Below are 2,500 nucleotides of genomic sequence, written 5' to 3'. Positions count from 1 at the left end.
GTGTGTGTGTGTGTGTGTGCGTGTGCGTGACTGCGTGTGTGAGTGTGTGTGTGTGTGTGTGTGTGTGTGTGTGTGTGTGTGTGTGTGTGTGTGCGTGACTGCGTGTGTGAGTGTGTGCGCGTGTGTGTGTGCGTGTGTGCGTGTGCGTGTGTGTCTGTGCCTGACTGTGTGTGAGTGTGTATGCGTATGTACCTGTCTCTCTGTGTGTGTGTGTGTGTGTGTGTGTGTGTGTGTGTGTGTGTAAGGGGGGCCTCTAAGAGAAGTTCCCTCAGTCCTCTTCAATCCCTTTATTAGTTTGCAGTGTTTGGGGAGGTCGCTCTGTGGTGGCCCAAGGCTGAGGTGGGCATGCCTTGTGTACGCTGTGTGACTCGCTGCAGAGTCAAGCTAAGGTGGGCATGCCTTGCGTATGCTGTGTGACGTTCTACACATCCAGGCTGTGGTTGGCATGCCTTGCGTACGCTGTGTGACCCGCTGCAGAGTCAAGCTAAGGTGGGCATGCCTTGCGTACGCAGAGCGACTTCCTCCAGGTCCACGCCAAGGTTGGCATGCCTTAAGTACGCTCATTGGCATGCCTTAAGTACGCTCATTGGCATGCCTTAAGTACGCTCATTGGCATGCCTTAAGTGCACTCATTGGCATGCCTTAAGTACGCTCATTGGCATGCCTTAAGTACGCTCATTGGCATGCCTTAAGTGCACTCATTGGCATGCCTTAAGTACGCTCATTGGCATGCCTTAAGTACGCTCATTGGCATGCCTTAAGTACGCTCTGTGACTCATTGCAGAGTCAAGCTAATGTGGGCATGCTGTGCTGCGTGGCGTCAGGAGGATGAGGTGGGCATGGGGGCAGGAGGAGATGGGCACGCCATGCCTACGCTGTGCCACTGCTACACGGAGCAGGATCAGGCCGTGCCTACGCTGTGCCACTGCTACACGGTGCAGGATCAGGCCGTGCCTACGCTGTGCCACTGGTACACGGTGCAGGATCAGGCCGTGCCTACGCTGTGCCACTGCTACACGGTGCAGGATCAGGCCGTGCCTACGCTGTGCCACTGCTCCACGGTGCAGGATCAGGCCGTGCCAGTCGGGCCCCTGCATGTCCTGCCTGATTACTGGGCTCTCCCTGAGATTAGCCGACACATTAAGGTCAGCGCGTAGAGGGGCAGCTGGGGTGGGGCAAGCTGCTTACTGCCCCGGAGAGAGGCAGGAAGAGTGAGGGTGCATCTGATACGGCGGGAGGGGTGGAGCACTCGCACTCTTACCCAGTCACGCATGCCCGTCAGTGGGGCTACGCTGCCAGTCACGCATGCCCGTCAGGTTCTAGGTTCTTCGTTCTCCGATCTCCGACAGTCACGTTCTTTGTCCGCCACCTTGCCACGTTCCACCGTGCTGCTGCTCCGCCCTGCGTTTTTGGCTGTGCCGCCGCTCCTGCCTGTTCTCCCGAGTGAGAGTCGGGAAAAGCCTGAGGATCGGCTTGGCCTTCTTTCTGCGGCCTTTTCATTGGACTACCTTACTTTTTTCGTTCCAGTATATTTTTCTTCTTATAATATTTTTGTCAATAAACACTTTTTAATTTAGTTGCTCCGTTTGTCATCGACTTTTTGTCATGTCCCATTAGCCCTGACAAAATGGGAGGCAAAAAGGGAGACGCTGCCGCTGGCCCTGGTCTGGACACTGAGATGTCTTGTTTTCAACACATTCATCTTAAGAGAGTAGCTTGTTCAAACGGATAGATGGATTTGGGAGAAAGGCTTATCAACATGGGTAAAAAAGTTACAAAAAGTTTTCCTTTAACCCAAACCAAAGCATTTATCATTAAAGGCTGCAACTTCTCCCTTAGGTTTGGATTAGAATTAGGTTTATGGTGAGGGTGATGGTCAACCCTCCCTTGGGTTGGGGTAAGGGTTAGGTTTATGGTGAGGGTCAATGCTCCCTTGGGTTTGGGTTAGGTTTAGGTTTATGGTGAGGGTCAACCCAACCCAGGAACTCTGGTCATGGTCATGTTGAAGATGAGGGTTCCCTGGTGGACGATGTAAAGTTCTTACATTCTACATTCCACATCTGCAGAACACTTCAGAACAGAAAAAGTAGAACACAGAACAATACACAGCTGGATCACGTGATGAGTCATTAATGATATTACACACACACTCACATCCATGGACTGCATGGGACCTTCTTGGTATTCTGCACAAACAAATGCCCTGCATGGTGCTTGTGAATAGACCACAGCTCAACTCTGCCATGCTGAGTCAGGATGGAAAATGCTATTTTTTAAACAAAAAAAGACAACAAAAGAGAACGATAAAAAAGATTACAAAACATGTGACTCAAATGTCAAAGTCAGTTTCATGCCCAAATGTTCATAAAGGATTTAGGTCAGGGTTAAAGAGAGAAAGAGAGAGCGAGAGAGCGAGAGACAGAGAGAGAGAGACAGAGAGAGAGAGAGAGAGACAGAGAGAAAGTTTGTTTCATTCTGGACAGAGCATCCCATTGTGTCC

The sequence above is a fragment of the Sardina pilchardus genome, chromosome 8 (genome assembly GCF_963854185.1).
Source record: "Sardina pilchardus chromosome 8, fSarPil1.1, whole genome shotgun sequence".
Taxonomy (NCBI): Eukaryota; Metazoa; Chordata; class Actinopteri; order Clupeiformes; family Clupeidae; genus Sardina; species Sardina pilchardus.
The sequence above is the reverse complement of the archived record's forward strand: the minus strand, read 5'-3'. Positions refer to the sequence as shown.